General features: G+C 44.1%; 1 protein-coding gene across 4 annotated transcripts in view; it reads right to left on the reverse strand.

Annotated features, from left to right (window-relative positions):
• adcy2b (adenylate cyclase 2b (brain)) overlaps positions 1–12,836 on the reverse strand; it is a 779,528-nt gene that overhangs the window by 462,019 nt on the left and 304,673 nt on the right. The window lies entirely within an intron of this gene.

A 12,836-nucleotide genomic window follows, 5' to 3' on the forward strand; every position in this document is an offset into this window, starting at 1 on the left:
GCGCCTGGTGGGGATCACGCCTGTGACACCTAGCGTGAATACTATTGGCTTGCTGACTATCAGCTGCAGGTCCAACATTAAAGAGGATATTTGATCAGTCATCATTTGCAGGTAGCAGGACTTCGTTGTCTCAGGTCTGGGGCAACTTTTACCAGGCCTAACCACACCTGTGGAAGGTTGGAGCCTCACACACTTCTCCAGCGTGACCTCCTGCGAGACCCCTCTTGCCACCCTCACTCAGCGCTTCCTCAACTGAGGCACCTACCAGAAGCATGGGAGGCCTTTTCTTCCTTCCCCTCTTGGCATTAGAGGACCTCCAGCCCCATTCGCGAAATGACACACGCCACAACTGCAGAAGTTGCCATCAGAACTTTTATACAAAACAAATGATGGCATTTTTACAGAATACACATTTCACCCAAGTGACTACCCTTGTGATTATTTGTGCTTCATTTTCCTCTTACTCGTGCTCCTACGTCTTATGTTCATTAATAAATAGACATTCTTATTATGAACACAGCTAGCTTTTGCTAGTTACTTTATTGAGCACATGTGGACTAGGTACAGTATCTGTAGAGGCTTCCATCTTGACTGCTGCCTTGTGGGTAGCCTAGTGCCTCATGGGTAATGTAGTCTTAATATATATACAGCTGGGTAGTGTAGTCTTATATACAGCTCTACACAGCTCTACGGCTCCACCTAGTGTCCACTATAGAATGACATGTTATTGATCATTACATCCCCCTTTCTTTGAGGTTTAACAAAATCAATATCAATCAACTTTCAAGAAAACAATAAAGATAATATCAGTAACACTTTTGTTAGTGCTCTATAAACATAAACATTTTCAAAACAGTCAACACATTTTCAAAGCTTTACATTGTACTCAAAGATTAAGTCTATCAGGCTCTTTTACTTCACGTGTGGATCTTCTCAACACGGGTAAGTCTGATGTGTCTTCATGAGATTGTTCTGGCGGTGAATGACAAGATGCAGTTGCGGCATTGTCATCAATCTGGTCTTGAATAGTCTCTTGTGTTTTTAGGAGGGAACGGCGGTTCCTCCTGAGAATCTGTCCTTCCTCAGTTCTAACAGTGTATGACCTTGGTCCTACTTCCTCAAGAACTGTAGCTTTCCTGTTCCCTGCATCTGGATCCTCAATCCTGACAACATCATCCCTTGTCAATGGTTTTAGAGTTTTGGATGACTTGTCATAGTATGGTTTCTGTTTCAGCTTTAACAGTTGAAGTCTCTGTCTCAGTTCCTCACTTTGCTGTTCTTTTGCACAGCAGGGTAGTGTGGTGCGCAACTTGCGACCCATTAGGAGTTCAGCAGGTGAAGAACCACAGTCTAAAGGTGAGGCTCGGTAGCTCAGCAGGGCGAGATAAGGATCAGACTTGCTTTCTGTCACTTTCTTCAGTAGCTGCTTGAGAACTTGAACACCTTTCTCTGCCTTACCATTTGACTGAGCATACAAAGGACTGGATGTGATGTGCTGAAAGTCATAATGTGCTGCAAACTGTTACCACTCCTTACAGTTGAAGCACGGACCACTGTCGCTAACGGCAATCCTGGGAATGCCATGTCTGGCGAAGATGGATTTCACATGCATTATGACACTGCTTGCTGTGGTGCTTGAGAGCAGCGCCATCTCAGGATAGTTAGAATAGTAGTCAATCACTATTAGATAGTCTTTACCATTTAAATAAAAAAGGTCCATACCAACCTTTAGCCATGGTGCTGTTGGTATGTCAGCTACTATCATTGGTTCCTTTGCTTGTTTGTTTTGGTGTTTCTGACATGTCTCACATTTGCCTATCATGTTCTCAATGTCCTTATTTATGCCAGGCCAATAAACAGTGTCTCTTGCTCTCCTTTTGCATTTTTCAATTCCGAGGTGTCCCTCATGAATCCTTTTGAGCATGTCTTGATGTAGAGCCTGTGGAATGACTATTCTGTTCTGTTTTAGTAATAGTCCACTTGCAACACTCAATTCTGACCTTATGTGAAAATATTTTGGACAGGAACCTTTTGGCCAACCATGATGAATGTTCTCTATTACTGTTTGTAATACTGTATCTTTTACTGTTTCTTCTGCTATTTGCTTTGATTTTGTGTCTGACACGGGCAGCGCAGCAGTGACCATACTCACATGAACATCCACGTCTTCTTCAGTAGAGCTCACATGACTCATTGTGGGTGCTCGGGATAGTGCATCTGCTAACACTATGTATTTGCCTGGTGTGTAGATCAGTTCAAAGTCATATCTTTGCAGCTTCATCATGAGTCGTTGAATCCTTGGAGACATCTCATTCAGGTTTTTTTTTATGATGGCAACCAGAGGGCTGTGGTCTGTCTCAACTGTGAAGGTGGGAAGTCCATATATGTAGCCATGAAACTTTTCTAGTCCAACTACCAAGCCTAGACATTCCTTTTCAATCTGGGCGTATCGACACTCAGTATCAGTCATAGACCTGGAGGCATAGGCAACAGGCTTCCAATCTTCACCCTCTGCTTGTAGCAAGACCGCACCTAGGCCATCTTTTGATGCATCCGTTGACACTTTGATTCTTTTTGTTGGGTCAAAGAAGGTGAGTACAGGTGTGGTTGTCAGCACTGTCTTGAGGTTTATCCACTCTTGTTCATGTCTTTCTGTCCATGCGAACTCATTTGTTTTATGCAGCAGGTCTCGCAGACACGCTGTCTTGGCTGACAAGTTAGGAATGAACTTTCCAATGAAGTTTATCATCCCCATGATGCGTAGAACTCCTTTTTTGTCAGTGGGTCGGGGCATTTTGAGTATGGCGTTTACTTTTTCCATATCTGGCTCTATTCCTTTACCAGATAGATTATCTCCTAGGAAAGTGACTTCCTGGACGCCAAACTGACACTTGGTTTTGTTGAGCTTCAGTCCATTCTGGCGTATGCTCTGTAACACTTTAGTCAGTCTCTCATTGTGTTCTTTCAGTGTGGAGCCCCAGATGGTGATGTCATCAACATAGACCCGAACTCCTTCCAGACCTTCAATTATGTGTTCCATCGCTCTATGAAAGATTTCAGATGCAGATATTATCCCGAAAGGCATTCTGAGGAAACAATACCTGCCAAATGGTGTGTTGAAGGTACAGTATTTGGTGCTCTCTTCATCCAGTTTTAGTTGCCAAAATCCTTGTGAGGCATCGAGCTTTGTAAAGTATCTGGCACCTCACATTTCACTGGTGATTTCTTCTCGCTTGGGAATCTGGTAGTGTTCACGTTTTATGTTTGCATTTAAGTCCTTTGGATCCATGCATATTCTTAGATCATTGTTCTTTTTCTTTACACATACCATGGAGTTAACCCAGTCTGTTGGCTCTTCGACTTTCCTGATGACTCCTAGTGTGGTCATTCTGTCCAGTTCATTCTTGAGCCGGTCACGCAGGGGTGCTGGAACTCTTCGTGGAGCATGTACCACTGGCTGAGCATCCTGCTTTAGCTGGATCTTGTAAGTGAATGGTAGAACTCCAAATCCTTTGAACACATCCTGGAAATTATTCACTACAGAATCCACTGAGTCATCTGGTCTGCTTACGGCACAGTTTATACGGTAGACTCTTTTGACCAGTTCTAAGTCCTCACAAGCTTTGTCACCCAGTAGTGAATCAAGCCTTTCAGCCACAACAGAAAACATGAGATGATGCACTTTGTCTTTGACTGTCACTTTAAGTCTGCATACACCTAAGCTATCTATTTTCTGTCCATTATTGTCCTTCAGTAGTACTGACTTTTTCTGTGTTTTGGGCTTTTCTTTCATATTGTTAATGTCACTCATACTGATGAAGTTTGCTTTTGCCCCAGTGTCTAGTTTCAAGGTAACTAATGCTCCATTTACCTGCAGTGGGATCATCCATTTGTCCTCTTTTACTGCATTAACTTTATGTTCAGCATTGTCCATTTCTGAGGGCTGCACATTTTCTGTATCCTTTTTGATATTGTCACATTCCTACAAAATGTCTCACTTAAATCAGTGTCCTCAATTACATTAACTCGTTGCCCTTTCTTAGTTTGTACTTTTGAAAAGCATTGTTTGGCAAAGTGATTCTTTCCATTACACTTTGTGCACATTTTTCCAAACGCTGGGCATTGTCTTAACTGGTGTTTGTAACCACAGCGTTTACAATTAAAAATTTCATCCTCCGATTGCTTTTAATTTCTGTTCTGCCCATGTTTCTTCCCCTTATAGGACACAGCACCGACAGCAGCATTATCACTCATTACAATCGCATCATTATTGATTTCACTGAAAGCCTTCGCGTGCTTTCGAGCTAGCTCGCTGGCTTGGCATATTTTCACCACATTTTCCAAATTTAGTTCGGTTTCTCTCAACAGACGTTCCCTGACTTTTTAATCATGAATACCAAACACAATCTGGTCACGAATCATGGATGCTTTGAGCTCAGAGAAATTACATGTCTGTGCTTTCAGTTTCAGATCAGTTATAAAGCTATCAAAAGTCTCATTTTGCTGCTGTGTCCGAGAACAGAAGATGTATCTTTCATAGGTCTCATTCTTTTTGGAAGAGCAATGTGCATCAAATTTTTTTAGCACATCTTCTAATTTTTCTCTGTTCTCCACTGGATTAAATACAAATGTATTAAGTACCTCTATCGCCTGTGAGCCTGCAACCGTAAGCAGCAACGCTATCTTCCTTGCGTCTGGCTTCGTACCGAATCCGATGGCTGCAATGTAGAGTTCGAATTGTTGTTTAAGAGTCTGCCAATTGTAGTCGATGTTTCCTGTGAGTTTCAAACGCTCTGGTGGCTTCAAATTCTCCATGTCGCTTTTCACAATTTTCAGCAGATCTTCACCACCCTGGTACCATCTTATGTTCATTAATAAATAGACATTCTTATTATGAACACAGCTAGCTTTTGCTAGTTACTTTATTGAGCACATGTGGACTAGGTACAGTATCTGTAGAGGCTTCCATCTTGACTGCTGCCTTGTGGGTAGCCTAGTGCCTCATGGGTAATGTAGTCTTAATATATATACAGCTGAGTAGTGTAGTCTTATATACAGCTCTACACAGCTCTACGGCTCCACCTAGTGTCCACTATAGAATGACATGTTATTGATCATTACACTACGTAGTGGTTCCCCTGTGGCTTCAGCAGATGTGGAAGCCCCTTGCTCACTTTCCTGCTGCTCCTGTCTCGACACCTTTGGCGGGTGTCCTCTGGGGTGGCAAGCCTGTGAGGGCTCGCCAGCAGTTTGCTGCTCCTGCGGCTGTGCAGGGGTTGAGACCTCTATCTCCGTTGGGTGTGGACTCCGGCGGGGCTCTGACCGAGGGCTCTGCAGTGGTATGGAAGTGTGAGCGCTTGGAGAGGAGCCCCCACTTCCTTGAGGTCTGCCACCAACCTCCCTCTCATGGATCAGGTCCCCCCCAGTGCCTACAAGTGGCTTGAGAGCAGCTTGCTGTACATCAGGAGGGCCATGGGGACCCGTATCTACAATGGCAGTCCTACTCAGAAGGACTTCCATGAAGGTCTGGTTTCTCTGTTCCATAGATGCCCATCGCTCCTCAAGCGATGTCATTCTATTCTGAACACTCACCATGTTTTCCATACCCTGGTGACTAACCTCCTCCATGGCCGTATCCCTCCTCTCCCCTACCGTTACCCTCCTCTCCTCTACCGTAGCCATCCTCTCCTCTACGGTAGCCAGCCTTACCACGAAGGCAGCAATCATTTCCACATAGGTAGCCATCCTTTCTGTGTTGATGCGTTCATGCGCCAATGACTCCACAAAGGCTCTGCTCATGGTCGCTATGGACTCCTCCATTCGCTCCACACTCACAGCGACCCTAGAGACAAAACCTGCCAGAGATTCTTGCATCTGTGCATGGAGTTCCATCACCTCTGATCTTACGGATGGACCCAGAGGCAGAGGGCCGACATGCAGACTGTAATATTAGCATATGAATGTTGTGATTCCTGTATCCGTTATTTCATCCAAAGTATTAACTGTTTAAAACATGTATGGTAATATTGCACATCACCCCATTACTTTTCAAAAGAAAACACATAAAAGTGATGCTGATTTTACATAAAGCAGCATGACAATATTAAGATATTCATTACACCTTCATTACAGTTTATTATTGGGAAACAAGTGCAGCAGTTTGTTGTGTACTGCTGTAGCTGACAGTTCCACTGAGTCCCTGCAAATGCATTGTGTAGAATGGGTTGAACAGGAATTCAAAGAATATGCTGAATTCTTTTCACTCTTTTTGGAGCTCAGTAACAACAGCAAGGATTATGTAACCGGTTCTGAGGTCATTGTTAGTACAGCTTTGTCAAATCAGTTTCTCATGGCAACTCATGAAAAGCAGCTGTGTTAGTCTGCCTCATATCCTTCCTGGGCTGTTTCTCACTTTCTCTTGCACTGTACTGACCCTGATTTTTTTCTCTCCTCCATCTGCTCCATTTTTCCTGAAGGCAGTAACCATGGCTGGGTATGATTTCAAGGGCATCTGTGGCCCCCTAGTTCCTTGCCCATGAGGCAATTCTTCATATACGAGTCTAAACCATAACTGTCAGCAGGCAATTCAACCATTAGGGGCATAACATGCAAGACTGATCCTGCCATCATCACATGTCCACAATTAAGCACTCCTATCAAGGGTCACTATGATAATTATCATTGTCAGGACCATCATATTAGTAATACAAAAGCAAAATACTGCAGATGCTGGAAATCTGAAATAAACACAGAAAATTCTGAAAATACTCAGCAGGTCAGGCAGCATCTGTGGAGAGAGAAACATTGCTTTAACAATGCCCGAGGATTGTTGCAGCTTTACTAGGTGATATACAGTATTGGTAATCTAAATACTTTGCTTAATTACCAATTGTGGACTGAGTTCAGGAAGGTAGGCCTGGAAAATCCATGGGAAGGGGGCACTCCTGGCTGTTACATTGAGAACACCCTCCTCCCACCCCCCTCCAGTGGAACTTGCCACAGGCCCACCTGAAGTGTTCAGGGTCAGGGATGGGGTCTACAAGAGTGGGCCTTTGGTGGTGGAGCGGGGGGTGGGGCTGGGTGCATTTCGGGTGCTCCCACTGAAGACCCTGGAAATGCTGGCTAGCTTGGAGGCAGGGTTAAACCCCCTCCCCACGGCTTTTTGGTTTCCTCATCTTCAGGGTCCAAGCCTCGACCATGGTCTGGACCCCACAGTTAGGCCCCACTTCTGGTGAGACCAAGCACACCTGCACTGATTATAATGATAGCAAAATACTGTGGATGCTGGAAATCTGAAATAACAACAGAAAATGCTGGAAAAACTCAGCAGGCCAGGCAACATCCATGGAGAGAGAAATAGAGTCAACCTTTCAGGTCCTGATGAAGGGTTTCGACCTGAAACGTTGACTCTATTTCTCTCTCCACGGATGTTGCCTGGCCTGCTGAGTTTTTCCAGCATTTTCTGTTGTTATTTTGCATTGATTATAATTTAGGTACCGACACAAGGCCAAGGCATGGGGATTCCTGACAGGAAGTTCCCACACCCTCTTATGTCAATGGCCTTGTAGGGGTGGGTGGAATCTCTGCCCCTACAAAGCCATCCTGGAAACGCGCACTTAAGGCTAGGCCCAGCATAGTCGCATGATTTCAGGACCATGAGCCCGTTTGGGGCGCCAGCCTCGCCAGGACGCCAAATGTAGCGCCCCGGAAGTAGTCGTGGCCGCCCACCGGAAATTCACTTTGCGCGCCCCAGAGGGAAGCGCGGCGCTACTGGAGACGCCCTGCATCCCTCTTGGGGCACTGCAGCTGAAGATCGCTGCGCAACGTGCCGCAGCGCACTGCGGTACTGCAGGCCTTCCTCCCCTTCTTAAAGGGGAGGGGCCTTGTGCAGCGCAATCGAGGATCGCGAGTGCCGGCAAAAGAGCCCGGCACCGAGGAGAAGTGCCGGGCTCCTGGAACGCAGTCGGCACTCCGCGGGGGGGTGGGGGGTGGCTCAGGAGGCCGGGGACGGCAGCGCGGAGAGGTGCTGGCAGGCGGCCAGCAAAAAAAATGGCCGCCCCGCACGTCTCCTTTAATTAGCGCCTCTACCGCCGCAGGTAGGCCCCCTGAACCGTTCGCAAATAGCGTCCGGCGTTAAAGCAGGGGGCGCAACTAAATATCGCGATCGGGGCGGTAGCGGGGCGCTGCGCACACCGATGACGTCATCAGTAGCGGCGCAGCGCTAACGGCTAGCGCCGTCATTAGTGTCCCGCTAAATTTAGCGGGAGGCGTAGCCAGTGGCTTCCGACCCACTTAGTGCCCTCTTAAGGCGCTAACGGGTGGCGCAGCCCAGTGAATTTCTAGGCCATGGTCTCTAACTGAAACTTACATTTTCGTGACAGAGGTTTAGGAGATGTATAGGCATATATTGTTGCAGTTTCTGTGTAATCCATGTCTCTATAAAGGACAGACATTACAATGGTGATGAGGACATAGCATAATTGCTGAGAACAAAACAGAACCAGCTGGAAAAAAATGAGAAAGACAAGAAAAAAATGTTTATCTGGAGCCTGCAGAAAAAACACATTCCTACCAAAGTGAATAACCTCACATTTCCCCACATTATACTCCATCTGCCACCTTATTGCCCACTCACTTAACCTGTCTATATCCCTTTGCAGGCTCTTTGCATCCTCCTCACATCTTACTTTTCCACCTAGCTTTGTATCATCAGGAAACTTTGATACATTGCAATTTCTCCTTTTATCTAAGTCAGTAATATGGATTGTAAATAGCTGAGGCTCAAGCACTGATCCTTGCGGCACCCCACTAGTTACAGCCTGCCAATCTGAAAATGACCCGTTTATCCCTACTCTCTGTTTTCTGTCTATTAACCAATCTTTTATCCATGCTAATACCTTACCCCCAAATCTTGCTTAACAACCTTTTATGTGGCACCTTATCGAATGCTTTTTGGAAATCCAAATATACTACATCCACTAGTTCCCCTTTATCTACCCTGCTAGTTACATCCTCAAAAAACTCTAATAAATTTGTCAAACACGATTTACCTTTCAGGAAACCATGTTGACTCTGCCTAATCATGTTAAGATTTTCCAAGTACCCTGTTACCAATTCCTTAATAATGGATTCCAGCATTTTCCCAATGACTGATGTCAGGTTAACTGGCCTGTAGTTCCCAGTTTTCTCTCTCCCTCCTTTCTTGAATAGCGGGGTTACATTTGCTATCTTCTAATCCACTGGGACCTTTCCTGAATCTAGGGAATTTTGGAAGATCAAAACCAATGCATCCACTATCTCTGCAACCACCTCTTTTAGTACCCTAGGATGTTGGCCATCAGGTCCAGGGGATTTGTTTGCTTTTAGTCCCATTAGTTTTACAAGTAGTTTTTCTCTACTGATGTTAATTACTTTAAGTTCCTTGCTCTCATTAGCCCCTTGGTTCCCCACTACTTTTGTAAACTTTTTGTGTCTTCTACCGTGAAAACAGATACAAAATATTTGTTTAAAGCCTCTGCCTTTTCCTTGTTTCCCAATGTAATTTCTCATGTCTCAGCCTCTAAGGGACCAACGCTTACTTTTGCTACACTCTTCCTTTTTACATACTTGTAGAAGCTCTTACAATTTGTTTTTATATTTCTTGCTAATTTACTCTCATTCTATTTTCTCCCTTTTTATCAATTTTTTGGTCATCTTTTGCTGGTTTCTAAAGCTTTCCCAATCCTCAGGCTTATTACTATTCTCCGCAACATCATAAGTCTCTTCTATTAATCGAAGGGAGATGAAGGCGTGGCTCAAAGACTGGTGTGGGAGAAATGGGTTTCGATTCCTGGGGCACTGGCACCAGTGCTGGGGAAAGAGAGAGCTGTGCCGTTGGGTGGACTACACCTGAACCATGCTGGGACCAGCGTTCTAGTGAATCGAATAACTAGGGAGGTAGATAGGGCTTTAAACTAAATAAGGGTGGGAGGTGGGGGAGCCTGGTGGAGAGAAATCTAGAACGCCAGAGAGAAAAGACAAGGAAGCAGTGCAGGAAAGTGATTGGGGTAAGGATAACGAGATTGTGTCAGGAAGGGACAAAGCGTACAAACAAAGGAATGCACTAACAAATAGGGTCCAGATAAGAAAAAATGGTAATACAAATAGGGCCGTAGTACAAAAAAATGTTAAGATGTCTAAAAATATTAAAAAGACAAATCTAAAGGCACTGTATCTGAATGCACGAAGCATTCGTAATAAGGTAGACGAATTAACAGCGCAAATAGATGTAAACGGATACAATATAATTGTGATTACGGAGACATGGCTGCAGGGTGACTAAGGCTGGGAGCTGAATATCCAAGGATATTCAATATTTAAGAAGGGCAGGCAAAAAGGAAAAGGAGGTGGGGTGGCATTGTTAGAAAAAGATGAAATCAGAGCAATAGTGAGAAGGATATTGGCTCAGAAAATAAAGATGTAGAATCAGTCTGGGTGGAGCTAGGGGGCAGAAAACATTGGTGGGAGTTGTCGATAGGCCTCCAAACAGTAGTGGTAATGTATGGGATGGCATCAAACAGGAAATTAGAGATACATGTAACAAGGGTACTACAGTAATCATGGGTGACTTTAATCTACATATAGACTGGCCAAACCAAATTAGCAATAATACTGTGGAGGATGAATTCCTGGAGTGTGTACGAGATGGTTTTTTAGACCAGTATATTGAGGAGCCAACGAGGGAACAGGCTATCCTAGATTGGGTATTGTGCAATGAGAAGGGGTTAATTAATAATCTTGCTGTGTGGTGTCCTTTAGGGAAGAGTGACCAAAACATAATAGAATTCTTCACTAAGATGGAAAGTGAAGAATTCCAATCTGAAATTAGGGTCCTAAATCTAAACAAAGGAAACTATGAAGATATGAGGAGTGAGTTAGCTATGATAGATTGGGGAGCTTCATTAAAAGGCATGATGGTGGATAGGCAATGGCTAACATTTAAGCAACGAATGCATGAATTGCAACAGTTATACATTCCTTTCTGGCGCAAATACACAAATGGATAAGGAGCCCAACCATGGCTAACAAAAGAAATTAAGGATAGTATTAGATCCAGAGGAGTCATATAAAGTTACCAGAAAAAGTAGCAAGCCTGAGGATTGGGAGCAGTTTAGAGTTCAGCAAAAAAGGACCAAGAGATCGATTAAGAGGGGAAAAATAGAGTATGAGAGTAAACTTCCAAGGAACATAAAAGCGGACTGTAAAAGCTTCTACAAGTATGTAAAAAGAAAAAGACTAGTGAAGACAAATGTAGGTCCCTTACAGTCAGAAATGGGGAAATTTATAATGGGGAACAAGGAAATGGCTGAGCATTTAAACAAATACTTTGGTTCTGTCTTCACGGAAGAGGACACAAATAACTTCCCAGAAATGCTAGGGAACCAAGGGTCTAGTGAGAAGGAGGAATTAAAGTAAATTAGTATTAGTAAAAAAATAGTGCTGGAGAAATTATTGGGACTGAAAGCTGATAAATCCCCAGGGCCTGATAATCTGCATCCCAGAGTACTAAAAGAGATAGCCATGGAAATACTAGGTGCATTGGTTGTCATCTTCCAAAATTCTATAGATTATGGAACAGTTCCTGCAGATTGGAGGGTGGCAAATGTAACCCCACTATTTAAAAAAGGAGGGAGAGAGAAAACAGGGAACTACAGACCGGTTAGCCTAACATCAGTAGTAGGGAAAATGCTAGATTCTCTTATAAAGGATGTGATAACAGGACACTTAGAAAATATCAACGGGATTAGACAAAGTCAACATGGATTTATGAAAGGGAAATCGTGTTTGACAAACCTACTGGAGATTTTTGAGGATGTAACTGATAGAATAGACAAGGGAGAACTAGTAGATGTGGTGTATTTAGATTTTCAGAAGGCCTTTGATAAAGTCCCACATAAGAGGTTAATGTGCAAAATTAAAGCACATGGGATTGGGGGTAATCTACTGGCATGGATTGAAAATTGGTTAACACACAGGAAACAGAGAGTAGGAATAAATGGGTCTTTTTTGGGGTGGCAGGCGGTAACTAGTGGGGTACCGCAGGGATCAGTGCTTAGGCCCCAGCTATTCACAATATATATCAATGATTTAGATGAGGGAACCAAATGTAATATTGCCAAGTTTGCTGACGACACGAAACTAGGTGGGATTGTGAGTTGTGAGGAGGATGCAAAGAGGCTTCAAGGCGATTTAGAAAAGTTGAATGAGTGGGCAAATACATGGCAGATGCAGTATAACGTGGATAAATGTGAAGTTATCCACTTCGGTAGGAAAAACAGAAAGGCAGAGTATTATGTAAATGGTGATAGATTGGGAAATGTTGATGTACAAAGGGACCTGGGTGTCCTTGTACACCAGTCACTGAAAGCAAACATGCAGGTGCAGCAAGCAGTTAGGAAGGCAAATGGTATGTTGGCCTTCATTGCAAGAGGATTTGTGTACAGGAGCAAGGATGCCTTACTACAGTTATACAGGGCCTTGGTGAGACCACACCTGGCGTACTGTGTGCAGTTTTGGTCTCCTTACCTAAGAGAGGATATACTTGCCATAGAGGGAGTGCAGCGAAGGTTCACCAGACTGATTCCTGGGATGGCAAGACTGTCGTATGAGGAGAGATTGGGTCGACTAGGCCTGTATTCACTAGAGTTTAGAAGAATGAGAGGGGATCTCATTGAAATGTATAAAATTCTGAAAGGGCTAGACAGATTGGATGCAGGGAGGATGTTTCCCCTGGCTGGGAGGTCTAGAACAAGGGGTCACAGTCTCAGGATACGGGGTAGGACATTTAGGACTGAGAT

The sequence above is a fragment of the Somniosus microcephalus genome, chromosome 5 (genome assembly GCF_052327205.1).
Source record: "Somniosus microcephalus isolate GS21.2 chromosome 5, FLI_Smic_1.0, whole genome shotgun sequence".
Lineage (NCBI taxonomy): Eukaryota > Metazoa > Chordata > Chondrichthyes > Squaliformes > Somniosidae > Somniosus > Somniosus microcephalus.